The sequence below is a fragment of the Macrotis lagotis genome, chromosome 1 (assembly GCF_037893015.1).
Source record: "Macrotis lagotis isolate mMagLag1 chromosome 1, bilby.v1.9.chrom.fasta, whole genome shotgun sequence".
NCBI classification, from domain to species: Eukaryota; Metazoa; Chordata; class Mammalia; order Peramelemorphia; family Peramelidae; genus Macrotis; species Macrotis lagotis.
The window spans coordinates 868,015,072-868,028,736 of record NC_133658.1 but is presented as its reverse complement, the minus strand read 5'-3'; positions in this window follow the sequence as shown (position 1 = coordinate 868,028,736).

The window sequence follows — 13,665 nt, the reverse complement described above, 5'->3', positions numbered from 1 at the left end:
TGGGGTTACGTGACTTGCATAAGATCACACAGCTAAGTGTCTGAAGTCATATCTGAACTCATGTCCTTCTCATTCCAGGACTGGTGCTCTATTCACAGCGCCACCTAGCCGCCCCGGGTTTTGGGGTATTCAATAAACAATTACTGAGGACAAGAGAGATGTACTTCATTACATAAAAAATAAGCGCTTTTGGAAAAATTTTATGGTAAATATTGACACTTAAAATACAGGTATCTATTAAAAACCCCCAGTGCTCATTTCCAATCTACAATGGATATATGGTTAAAAGACGTCACAATTTTTTTTGAATGTTAACTTAAACTTTATATATTTTCCAACTATATGCAAAAATATTTTCAATAATCATTTTGATAAGCTTTTGAGATTCACATTTTTCTTCCTCCCCTTCTCTCCTGCCTCCCTTTGATAGAAATCTAATAGAGATTAGACATATATAATTATGTTAAACATGTCTTAATATTAATCATTTTGTGAAAGAAGAATCGGAACAAAAAAGAAAAAACCCATAAAATATAAAACAAGTTTTAAAAATTGAAAATAGTCTGCTTTGATCTGCATTCAGACTCCACAGTTCCTTCTCTGGATGTGGATGGTATTTTCCATCACAATTCTTTAACAATTATCTTTGATTACTATACTGCTGAGATGAGCAAGTCCATAACACAATGTTGCTATTGATGTATACAATGTTCTGGTTCTGTTCACTTCATTCAGCAAGTTCATGCAAGTCTCTACAGACTTTTCTGAAATCCAATCCCTCATGATTTCTTTTTTTTTTCAAAGATTTTATTTATTTTGAGTTGACATCACAATTTTGAAGAGGAAAAATTGTTAACAGTCCCTTGAAAAAATGCTGACTCAGTAATTGAAGAGTCGAGTTAAAACAATTGAGGTGTTCCACACCCACCAAATGGGCAAAACATTAAAAGCAATGAAACCCAATGGCACCAGGTTTGTAGAGGAACATTGCTGGTGACTTGCAAATTTGTAGATTTGTTTTGACGGGTCATCTGGCAATATAGAGCAAAATATTTACATAGTTTCACTTATATATGTGTATGTATTATTATGTAAAGTTATACCATGTATACATAACCACAGTTTATATATATATATATATACATATATATATGTATATATATATATATAATTATATGATATAGTTAAACTAAGCATAGTGTTTGACCCAGTAATTCCATTGTTGGCAATATTCCCTAAGTGTTTTTTTTCATAAAATCATAAAATAAAATTATAAAAACAAAACCAAACCAAGATAGTTAAGTTTCTGGTATATTAATGTAATTAGAATATTATAAAGGAATTACAAATAACATGTAAAGAGCATAAAACTGGAAAAACCTTTCTGAAATAAGGTAACGAGAAAAAACTATTACCTAAAAGAATGTTACAAGCTCTGACTATATGAGGCCAAGTGAATGGGAATGAAAGAACAGAGTAATGATGACTTGAGAGGCCCACATGTCACTCACTGGGTAACAAGCATCCAGTGGATGAATGACAAGTTTGAATCTTGCCTCAGACACTTAACCTGTGTTGGAGTTAGGCCTGCTGCTAAATTCTCTTCTAGCTATAAACCTATGAACCTATGAACTAGTTTTGTCCTAAAATCTGATGTTAAACTCTGTCCTAGTCAGATGACATAGTTTGGGGTTTTCTATTTTACTAAACTACAATGACAAAGAAGAAATGAGTTATAGGAGCAGCTGAAATAAGGGGATGATTTAGTCTGGAGAAGACTTATTCATGTACTTCAAGCATCAGAACATCTCATGGAGAAAGGATTAGATTAACAGTTTGAGGCCAGATTAGCAAAGTGACTGCCCACCCTCCCAGAGCTAGGAATGGCTAGAATTTCAACTTGGGTTTGGTATGAACATAAAGTTGTCCTCTCACTGCTTTGCACTACCCCACACTGGTTCTCAGGAGAACAGTGAATAAAGGACTACTCCAAAACCTCATCAAATAACCATGTATTCAGGATCACAAAAGGCAGCATGTCCTAATGTATCAAGAACACACTGATGACTTGGGGAGACCCATATCCTGCCCTGACACCATACTGGTTCTTCCCTAAGCAAGTCACCCATTCTTTTAATAACCCTCAAGAAGGCAGAGTAAGCAGATGAGGGAGTTTTCTCAGTACCAATTCCCTACATGAACAAAATCATGGAGGGGGGTGGGGACAGTCCCTAATATTTTTTAAAAGTCACTTGTCCTTGATAAAGAATGCTGGAGGTTTGGATGCATGAGAGAGATCATTTGATAACTTGCTGTGCAAAGGGGAAATTAACAAAAGTGTGAACTTTTAATTTTTTAGATATTTATGCCTGAATAATCATTTAATATTGGAATGTTAAAGCATTTTAAGAGCTTTTATTGAAACAATATAATTTATAGCAGGAATTCAGGGCTGATTCAATATTAAGAAAGTTATCAGGATAATTGGTTTTGTTATGAATATGATCAATTATGCTGATAGCTTTCTGCCTCTATATTTAAAGAGACAAAAATATAACACTTATTCCTATTAAAAACATAGGAATCAATGGAGCTTCATTTCTCAAATATATAAAGAACTGAGCCAAATGTATAATAACAGCCATTCTCCAATTAATAAATGGTCCAAAGATATGAACAGGCAGTTTTCAGAAAAAGAAATCAAAACTCTCAATAGTCACACTAAAAAATGCTCTAACTCACTATTGATTAGAGAAATACAAATTAAAACAACTCTGAGATAATACTTCCTACTTGCCTAACAAGACAGAACAGGAAAATGACATACCCCTCTAGTGGGTATGAAAATTTAGGACACTAATACACCGTTGGTGGAGTTGTGAGCTGATCCAATCATTCTGGAGAGCAATTTGGAACTAGATCTAAAGGGCTAAAATATTATGCTTACCATTTGATCAGGCAATGCCACTACTAGGTCTGTATCCCAAAGAAATCAAAGAAAAGGGAAAAGGAATTACTTGCAAAAACTTTTTTATATCAGCTTTTTTCATGATGTCAAAGAATTGTAAATCAAGGGGATGCCCCTTACTGGGGAATGGTTGAACAAATTGTGGTACATGATTGACACAGAATATTATACATATCTTTCATAACATGGCTAGAATGGAAATAAGTTCCACATGTAGAATCAATTATTAAGTTGTTTGCCTTCTCAAGGAGAGGTGGGAGAGAGAATTTGGAACTCAAAATTCTTTAAAATGTTAAAAAAAAGGTTTTACCTTAATTAACAAAAAATTAAAAATAATAAAAAGACATGAATATGTATACTTATATACATAATATTACACATGTACATATCTAAGTATAAGGCAGTATTTCATATTCTTGAAAGGCTTCCTTAGTGGTTGCTACTCCTTTTCTTCTTCTTCCTCCTTCTCTTTCTCCCTTTCTTCTCTCTCCTTCCCTCTTGTGACTTTTTTCTTTCTCTACATATAACTATATTTATATATATATAAATGCATGTGTATATCTCTCTACACCTCTCTACACATATTACATGTATATACATAATATTTATACAAATGTGCATAGATCTATGGATGTGTGTGTGTGTGTGTGTGTGAAGGTATTCAGGGTGTCCTATTCTGGATGCCAGCAGGACTTTCCTTCCTAGGGAAAGAGGATGAAACACATGAGACAACTTCTGTTCGGCCCTGATTTTTGTGGTCACCATTTTAAGAAGTTAGCCAAATGATGGACCACAGCCAACTGCTCCACTTCGAGGGGAACACACTGAGTCATGACTTCCATAATACTGAGCATCCTTGTCTTTACAAGAGGTTGGCAGAGCTAGGCAGAGCTCCTAGCTGACAGGTCTGTTTGGTTGTGGCCAGGGTTTCATGACAGACAGGTTGGTCTTTCTCACCTCCAGAAGGGTGGCCTGGAAGTTCAGAGCGAAGTCTGAGATATGAATTCTCTTCCTTAATTCATCATGAGGTTACCTGGGCACGTCCCTAACTTGGGGTGCCTCCATTGCCTCACCTGTAAGAGGAGGCTTTCCGATACAAAGAAAGGCAAAAGACAGTCTCTGATGTGAAGAAGCTCACAGCTCATGGGTTCTATATTATTCTAGATGACATTGAGCTCATTTGTAACTCATTCTGTGAGACAGAAAAGGGGAAAGGGTATGGGTTAGAGAGGAAGGCAAGGATTGGGAGAAGAAAAATAAGAGATTTTGGTGAGATCCTTGGGCCAAATGCAGGAAAAACAAATGGATAAGGGCAGCCCTGGGATGGCAAATAAGGAAGAACTGAGACCAAGATAAACAGGAAAAGAAGGTGCCCATCTGTGGCAGGCCAAGGCAGGTAGACTTCACTCGAGAAAACCATAATGAACCAAGGCGGGGTATGATCAGAGAGCTCCTGCAGAAAATCAATTTAGCAGGGGTGTGGACGTCAGAGGGGAGACCCCAGGGATGGGCTGCCTCATTCAAAAGCTGTAGCCACAGTACAGAAAGGGTATGTCTGCATTCTCTGCTGAGAGGGTAAGAGGGACCTTTTTCACCATCTCAAAAGTCTAAATCAATAAACAGGCCCATGTGCTCCCTCAGGGGGTCTAGGGTTGAAGCGTGACTCCAATCCAATCTCCCTTTTATATAGAGAGAAATTGAGGCCTAGACAAATGAAGTGGCCTGTTGAGGGTCATGGGCTATAAGGGGGAGCTGGGATTGGAACCCTAGTTATCTGATTCCAACTCTGTTGTTTCCATTACAGCCCTGTGCTTCCCCAGGGCTTAGAGATCATCTTGGGAAATAAAATCCCTTCATCTCCTTTTTAAAAAATTTCTATTTATTTATTTGGATATTATTTTTGTTTTTTGTTTTTAGGTTTTTGCAAGGCAAACGGGGTTAAGTGGCTTGCCCAAGGCCAGACAGCTAGGTAATTATTAAGTGTCTGAGACCGAATTTGAACCCAGGTACTCCTGACTCCAAGGCTGGTGCTTTATCCACTATGCCACCCAGCCGCCAGATATTTATTTGGATATTAACAAACAATAGCAAGTCTGACACATTTCAATATACCATCCCAGACTGCTTCCGGGCCAAGTTAATAATTCTCCCAGTCCTACCTCACAAAGCATGTTAAGAATTAAGAACTTTGCATACTCTAAAGTGCATTAGAGATATATTTTGGCCCTGGAGTCAGGAAGACCTGAATTCAAATGCGACTTCAGACACTTAATAATTTCCTAGCTGTGTGACCTTGGGCAAGTCACTTAACCCCATTGCCTTGTTTAAAAAAAACACAAAAAAATATATTTTATTTTTTAAATTTTAAAGTTTTATTATTATCAAAACCTACTGTTTTGATGGTTGAGTGGCTCAATGGATAGACAAGCTGGGCCTAGAATCAGGAAGACCCCAGTTCAAATATAGCCTCAGACACATGCTAGCTGTACTAGACAAGTCACTAAACCTTGTTTTCCTGTTTCCTCATCTATAAAATGAGCTGGAGAAGTAAATGACAAACCACCTCAGTATCTCTGCCAAGAAAACCTCATATGGAGCCACAGAGTCAGATACAACTGGAAAACCGACTGTTACATTCTCTCAGGAGGTTGGACTTAGACCTTATGAGAACATAATGCAGTTTGTGGGGCATTTCACTGGGCTCTGAACTCTCTCTTCAAAGTTCAGATCTATCAACCAGATAGAAACAGGAGACAGAGGACGATAAACAATTTATGCTAGTTCCTGTGGCAAATATAATTCTGTCAGAAGGGGCCTAAAAAAATTTCTAAAGATTATAAAGTTTTGGGCAATACAATGAAGATGACGGCAGCCCAGGTGGCACTGGATACAAATGAGATAGAAGGGAGTGTCTGGGAATAGGATTGGATTTTTAAGTAGGGATGACAGATTGCTAGGCAGATTAGAATGAGTATAACTAATAAAGGTTAGTAAGAATGTATTTGCCAGATTTCTTGTAGATATAATCAGAAATGTTTATATTAAAAAGTATAAGGAGGCAGAAGACTGCATCTCTCCATCTATCATCCATCCATCCATCTATCTATCCATCTCTCCATCCATCCATCCATCCATCCGTCTGTCTATCCATCCATCCATCTATCCATCCATCCATCCATCATTTCCACCAAACTAAATATCACAGAGAAGGAAGAAAACCCAGGATTTCACAGGAGATAAAATCTAAGAAGAGATCTATTAGTAAGATTCAATCTCTTAGGGTTATAATAAAAATCAAATGATACAACATATATAAAATGCTTGGCAAATCTTAAAAACTTATATAAATATCAGTTATTAAACTCCATAGCCTCATATGATCAAAGTTTGGACATTAAGGGAATGAATGGCTGCTTGTCAGATCTGTAAAGAATAGGAGGCTGGGGGAAATGGCTCATATATGGGATGACCCAATCAGGGTTGAAAGGGATCTTAACAGGCTAAATAAACTGGATGAAGCTAATAATTCAATAAGGATAAAAATTAAAGTCTTACACTTAGATGAAGAAAATCTTTGAGTAGATATGGCTGAAAAATTAACCACCCAGCAGCCAAACTGGGTAATAAAAACAAAATTTTTATATATATTTTAAGATTATTTACATTTTATACAAATATAAATAATCTTAAAATATTCATAAAAATTTATAAATATATATAAAAATATCTAAATTTTATTTAAAATTATAAAAATAAAAAATTATGTATGTATAAATACCCATATTCATATATCAAATATATATAAAATGTGCATATTTATGTGTATATACTTTTTTTTAGGTAGTCAGTAAGTATTTGTTAAGAATTTACTATTTGGCTTTGGGGAATAAAAGCCTCTCCAGTGAAACAAAACCAGTTTTCCCAGTAAGCCTGAAGGGCCCTGCCCTTTGAGTTCGGTGTGAATTCAGAGAGAGCTGAGGTAGGGGAAAGGTTTTATTTCCTGAACCCAAACTGATATAGGAATCCTGGGTTTGTTTTGGTTCCAGCACCTTCTCAATTCATTCTCACTCATTGCTAAAAAATAAGAATGGTGCAAAGACTGGGGGGGTGGAGGAAGAGGGAGAGAGAGAGAGGGAGGGGGGAGGGGGGAGGGGGGGAGGGGGAGAGAGACAGAGAGAGAGAGAGACTGGGAGACAGGGAGACAGGGAGACAGAGACAGAAAGAGAAGCTGGCCCAGAGAGCTTCGGCGCCCCAGCACAGTAGGACTAGTCAGCCTCCCCTTTGTCCTCCCCAGCCCGATGTTCTTCCCCCTGCTTTTGCATTCCTGGTTGAGTAGCCTTTACTAAATTGGCAATTTCTGTTTCTACAAGGGGGCCCTTCCCCCAGACCACCTGGATCCTCTTCTTCGGACCTGGAAAGTAGGCTGACTGATAAAGTAAAAGTCAGGAGTTTTTAGATAATGAAGTTTGTAAAGTGTGTGAAATATGTTATCTCATTTGATCCTCACAATGACCCCAAAGGTAGAAGCTTTTTACAGACTTGGCATTTCTGGAGTACCTGGCAATTTACAGAATGCTGCCTTTACAATACCTTTGCCTGGGTGCAGGAACACAAGACTTGTAGAAGGTCAGGGCGGGGAGGGCCCTTAGAGGCAAAGTCCAAACCTCCCATTTTCTATATAGGAATGAGTAATGGCAGAACCTAGAGCTCCCTGAAGTTTTCCAGTGCCCCTTCTGCACCAGGCAGTGTGCAGAAGCCAGAAGGAAGGGCATTCCTGGGCAGAGCCAGACTGGGCATTCTGGCCTCTGCAGCCCCCAGGACTGGAGGCCCTCTGCTCCAGCCCCGGCTCCCCCAGTGGCTGGGCAGGCCCAGAGTCCTGCTCTGCTTTAGCCATGTTTGAGCTCTGGATCTGTGACTCTTCTTGCTTTTCTCTACAGTGACCTTCATTCAGCTAATAGTGTTAACTCATAAATGGTCCTTTCACTGATACTGTAAGGAGTTCTAAGTTCCCACAAGAGCTGGGCACTGTGCTAAGACCTGAATACACAGAACAAAACCAAAAGAGTCTCTACCCAAGAGCTTCCTAAGGAAGTGGACTGTCCCATTAAAACGCAGTTGAAGAAAGGGGGAGAGACCTAGGCCCTACCCCAAGGAGGCTGGGCCTCAGTTTCTTCAACTGTAAAACAGGAATTGTTACACCAAACAAGACAATAAAAATAACAGACGCATGCAAATAACTTCAAAGTGATTTTTTTCATTTCATCCTCCTTGCCCTTTGAAACCAAGCAAATATTTTATGCTGATTTTACAAAGAGGAAACCAAAGCTCTGGGACTAGGCCAGAAAAGGATTTGAACCAAATTGGAACCCTCTAGGCCATGGTTTGAAAATCATACCTTAGTATCAAATGTTAATTATGACTATGAATGCTCCCCTTAATTCACTGTCTTTTCCTTTTATTTCAAAACTTTAATTTTTTCATCTGTGAAATGGGAGAATAACACTGGAACTGCCTTCAGCTTGCCCCTCCCCTCCCCAACTTTCGGTTCCCTTTGTGGGGGGGTCTTCCTCTCTTAAGTTTCTTGAGGGTAGGGACCATCTTTTTTTTAAGGTTTTTTTTTTTTTGCAAGGCAAATGGGGTTAAGTGGCTTGGCCAAGGCCACACAGCTAGGTAATTATTAAGTGTCTGAGACCAGATTTGAACCCAGGTACTTCTGACTCCAGGGCTGGTGCTTTATCCACTACTCCACCTAGCCACTCGAGGACCATCTTCTTGCTAGCTTTGTACTCCCAAAGCATTCTCCTGCTGCCTAGCACCTAGGAAGTCCTTACTAAATGCTTTATGCTGTTGATCTGAACTGCCTCTTTTCCCTTCCCAGGGGTCATTTTGAGGAAAGTGCAAGCTTCCTGAAGCTCAGACCAAGGGTCTTTACCTTTTGGGGGAGACCCTTCCAACAGTCTCTGGAGAATTTATAGGGCTCTGCTCAGGATTTTTTTAAATGCATAAAATGAAATCCACAGTAACAAAGAAAAGCAATCATAATGAAAAGCAGACACCAGCCTAAAGACAGGTTCCCCAGCCGCAAGTCAAAGAACCCCTGGCGAGGAACCAGAGTGAAATGAATCATTAGGAGGCAGGGTAATGAAATGAGTGCAAAGGGTTTGCCCATGTGGCATGTGATTTACTCACCACCCTCAGGTTCCTTCTATATGAAAGGGGCATCAAGCCCTTGCCTTCACAGGGTGATCAGGAGAGGGTATAGGACCCCAGACCTGTGACATATGATGGGGTCTTTGACTGGGAACAGTATCAGAGTCAGGATTTACACTGTATGAGCCTAATAGAGGTAGCTCAAATTCACCATTATTTCTATTAATTTATGTGAAAGAGGTAGCAGTATATGTTATATGCTAATTTAAGGGTTGTGCACTATTGGAATAGAGACCATATGTTCAGCAGTCTTTAAACAACACACACAAGGTTAAAAATACAACAAACGCAAAATATTAAATAAATAGCTGCTTGAGATGTGTGTGTGTGTGTGTGTGTGTGAGAGAGAGAGAGAGAGAGAGAGAGAGAGAGAGAGAGAGAGAGAGCGAGAGCGAGAGAGACAGGAAATATATTACAGAGTGTGCATGGCTTTACTTTTATTTGTAAATAAAATCTATTCACCTCTCCTTCTGGACAAAAATCTCTGTGACTTTATTGTAAAAGTCCTCCTTGTCTCTTTTTAGTTTTGAAAGTCTCTTGGTCTCAATGGAGATGACTGCAAGGGATGAAAACCTTTCTTGTTCCGTGTGATTCTGACTGTATGTTTTGAGTCTTTTCAAAGCAGAAAATGACCTTTCCATAGAGGTTGTTGTAGCAGGTATAGTAAGAACTAGCTGGAGTAACTTTGTTGCGTCAGGAACGGTATCCATCAGATCATTCTGAACTAAAAAGTTGAGAAGCTGTCCAGGAGATTTACATTTGTCCCTCACCATTTGTGAACTATACAGCCCAATGAGATCATCTTTTAATCTAACAAAGTTAAAGAATCTAGCATATTTTTTAAATGTATTTTTATTAAAGATATTGAATTTTACAATCCCCCCATCTTACTTCCCCCCCACGCCAAGGAAAGCAATCTGTCAGTCTTTACTTTGTTTCCATGTCGTACCTTGATCCAAATTGAGTGTGATGAGAGAGAAATCATATCCTTAAAGAAGAGACAAGAAGTCTAATAGGTAACAGGATCAGACAATATGGTATCTGTTTTTTTTTTTTCTAAATTAAAGGGAATAGTCTTTAAACTTTGCTCAAACTCCACAGCTCCTTATCTGGATACAGATGGCACTCTCCTTTGCAGACAGCCCAAAATTGTTTCCGATTGTTGCACTGATGGAATGAGTGAGTCCTTCAGGGTTGAACATCACTCCCATGTTGCTGTTAGGGTGTACAATGTTCTTCTGGTTCTGCTCATCTCACTCAGCATCAGTTCATACAAATCTCTCCAGGCCTCCCTGAAATCCCCACCCTCCTGGTTTCTAATGGAACAATAGTGTTCCATGACATACATATACCACAGTTTGCTAAGCCATTCCCCAATTGAAGGACATTTACTTGATTTCCAATTCTTTGCCACCACAAACAGGGCTGCTATAAATATTTTTGTACAAGTGATGTTTTTACCCTTTTTCATCATCTCCTCAGGATATAGACCCAGTAGTGATATTGCTGGGTCAAAGGGTATGCACATTTTTGTTGCCCATTGGGTGTAATTCCAAATAGCTCTCCAGAAAAGTTGGATGAGTTCACAGCTCCACCAACAGTGCAATAGTGTCCCAGATTTCCTACAATCCTTCCAACAATGATCATTATCCTTTCTGGTCATATTGGCCAGTCTGAGAGGTGTGAGGTGGTACCTCAGAGAAGGTTTAATTTGCATTTCTCTAATTATTTAGAGCAGTTTTTCATATGGCTATGGATTGCTTTGATCTCCTCATCTGTAAATTGCCTTTGCATATCCTTTGACCATTTGTCAATTGGGGAATGGCTTTTTGTTTTAAAAATATGACTCAGTTCTCTGTATATTTTAGAAATGAGTCCTTTGTCAGAATCATTAATTGTAAAGATTGTTTCCCAATTTACTATATTTCTTTTGATCTTGGTTACAGTGGTTTTATCTGTGTGAAAGCTTTTTAATTTAATGTAATCGAAATCATCTAATTGGTTTTTGGTGATGTTCTCCAACTCTTCCTTAGTCATAAACTGCTCCCCTTTCCATAGATCTGACAAGTAAACTAGTATTGATTTTCTAATTTGCTTACAGTATTGTTTTTTATATCTAAGTCCTGTAACCATTTGGATCTTATCTTGGTAAAGGGTGTTAGGTGTTGGTCTAATCTAAGTTTCTTTCCATACTAACTTCCAATTATCCCAGCAGTTTTTTTTTTTATCAAAGAGGGAGTTTTTATCCCAATAGCTGGACTCTTTGGGTTTCTCAAACAGCAGATTACTATAATTATCTCCCACTTTTGCACCTAGTCTGTTCCACTGGTCCACCATTCTACTTCGTAGCCAATACCAAACAGTTTTGATGACTGATTCTTTATAATATAATTTTAGATCAGGTAGGGCTAAGCCACCTTGTTTTGTACTTTTTTTTATTAAGCTCCTGGCAATTCTTGACTTATTATTTCTCCATATGAATTTACTTACAATTTTTTCTAACTCATTAAAATAATTTTTTGGAATTTTGATTGGTAGGGCACTAAACAGATAGCTTAGTTTGGGTGGAATTGTCATTTTTATTATATTAGCTCCTCCTATCCATGAGCAGTTGATATTTGCCCAGTTATTTAAGTCTGATTCGTGTGAGAAGTGTTTTAGAATTGTTTTCAAAAAGATTGTGAGTCTGTCTTGGCAAATAGACTCCCACGTATTTTATATTGTTTGAGGTTACTTTGAATGGGATTTCTCTTTCTAGCTCTTCCTGATGTATCTTGCTAGACATATATAGAAAAGTTGAGGATTTATAAGGGTTTATTTTATAATCTGCAACTTTGCTAAAATTGCTAATTGTTTCCAGAATCTAGCATATTTTGATAGGCTTTGAAGTTTGGTGTCATCAAAATGTTGGGCCATTTCATTAAATTTTGTGCAGTTGACCAAACCAAGAAAAGCCAGTTCATCAAAATGATCAAACCTAGCTTTCAGTTGAACAGTGACATCATCCAGAATGTTATAAAACATTTGATTAACTTTGATTAACTGTTTACTTTGGACTCTGTGAGACCAAGTGTGATGCATTTCTGCTTAAATCTCTCATAAAAAATATCAAACTCTCATCTCCGGCATTCTACAATTCCAATCGTGTTGTGGATTTTCTTGCAACAAAATCCAATGTCCATTACTTTGTTTTGCAGCACTCAATAGAGTGCATCAGTTTCATTAAAAATACCTTCATATGCCTTCATGAGGAAACAGGTTGATGCTTTCGACAGCCAATGATCATACCCAGATGCCATCATTAGGGTGTCATTATCCTATCTGGATTTTCACTCATAATATACACCACGCAGATCAAATTGGTACGTGCTTATCGTCTGCAATAGCTCAGAATCTGAGCTCCATCTTGTGGGTGCTGCTCTTGGTAGTCGCTGCTTCACGACATTGTCCAGTAAGTGGATGTGCTTCATGGACTTATTGAAAAATGACCCTAGTCCCTCAACTGCCTTAAAAAAAGTTCTAGACTGGGGCATGCATTTTGCCGAATGCAAGAGTATGAGGTTCAATTTGTGAGCATAAGGGTGGGTAAACATGGCCTCGGGAGCCTTTTCTTTCACCTTGGCCTGCACCCAGTGAAGTTCTGATGCCATCACAGAAGCTCCATCATAGCTCTGAGCTATTTCGCACTTGTATGTCTCCAATACTCCCAAGACATATTCTGCTAGAGCCAGGGCTCCTGGTCATCACTCATCTCATCGACTCTCAAGAAGGCTTCAAGTCACCTCATTTTTAGCCACATAACCCAAAATGACAGAGACCTGGGCTTTGTTTGAGCCATCCCGTGTCTCGTCCTCTTCCACAGCAACAATCGGGCCGCTCTGATCTCCTTTCTGATCACATCACCGAGGCTTGGATGAAGTCATGGTGTCTCTCACCCTTGTGGGCTCTGCGCGGTGGCCGCGACCAGAGGCGCGCGTGCTGGGCCGGTCCCTGGGGCTGGGCCGCTCCCCGAGGATGGGCCGCTCCCCGGGGCTGGGCCGGTCCACGGGGCTGGGCCGCTCCCCGAGGATGGGCCGCTCCCCGGGGCTGGGCCGGTCCACGGGGCTGGGCCGCTCCCCGAGGATGGGCCGCTCCCCGGGGCTGGGCCGCTCCCCGGGGCTGGGCCGGTCCCCGGGGCTGGCTCCTGCGGGCTAGGAAGCGGGCCTGAGCTCTAGCCTCGCGCTTTTCCTGTACCCCGCGCTGTGGGTGCGGCGTGCCACCCTCCCAAGCTTCGGAAAGCCGCCTGGCTCTGGGGGTGGCGGGCGGCCGAGGGGCTGCTGAGGCTCCTGGGCAGGTTCTTCAGGTCACAAAGGCCCGCGGCGCTCCGGCCCTTGTGGCCGCCGAGGCAGGCGCGGGAGCCGGGGGCCTCGGGGCTGGGGCCGGCGCCCCTGGCTGCCCACTTCTGGAGGGTCCAGGCGGGGCAGAGGTTCAGGCTTTGTGTGGGGGAG